Source organism: Cicer arietinum, chromosome 7 (assembly GCF_000331145.2).
Source record: "Cicer arietinum cultivar CDC Frontier isolate Library 1 chromosome 7, Cicar.CDCFrontier_v2.0, whole genome shotgun sequence".
Lineage (NCBI taxonomy): Eukaryota > Viridiplantae > Streptophyta > Magnoliopsida > Fabales > Fabaceae > Cicer > Cicer arietinum.
Genome location: NC_021166.2, coordinates 48,304,044 through 48,304,792, shown reverse-complemented (window position 1 = coordinate 48,304,792; position 749 = coordinate 48,304,044).

Here is a 749-nt window from a genome sequence, read left to right as displayed (position 1 = left end):
ACATATGACATCATGATAATTAGATAATAATTTAAAGATTTGTTCAACAAAGCATAAACATGGGTTCATAAGCAACACAACAATTCAACTTAACAACACAATAATTAAACAGTTTTAACAGCTTGAACCCAAAACAACTGGATAATCAAAAAACATAATCAACTAAACAAAAAACATAATCATAAAAGCATAATCATTCTCCCCCTGAATTTGGCAGCAACAAAAAGAAACATCAACTAAATTAGTCTGATGAGGATGGTTCATCTGATGAGGATGAAGGAGATGGAACATTAGAGGTTGGCTAGGCTGGTAGCTCAGGAGGATGATCTCCAGGAGCAATAGTAGGGACTAAGTGTTTGGTAACCCATTCAAGAATAAGATCAAACTGAACCAAAGAGTTCTGAAAGTGAGTGAAGCGCTGAAGGATTTTCTTCTGGTCTTTCCTAATTAACTTTAGAAGTTTCATCTGCTTCGTATTCTTGCTTTCCCCAATCCTAGTGCTAGGAACCGAGCCCTTAGGCTGATCATTTACACTGGAACTCTTATTTTGAGAGATCCCAGCCTTGTCCTTTGAATGGTTATGAGTCGTGGCAGTAAAGGAGTCAAGGGAACCGAACTATCCTGTGACCTCGGGGAGAGGTTGGGTAGGTTCTTCATGAGCAGCAGCAGGAGGAATAGGAAGTTGTTGCGTAAGATCTGGTTGTGGGAGCACATCCTCTTCCATTGGTACTGTAGGAGAAAAGGCCATA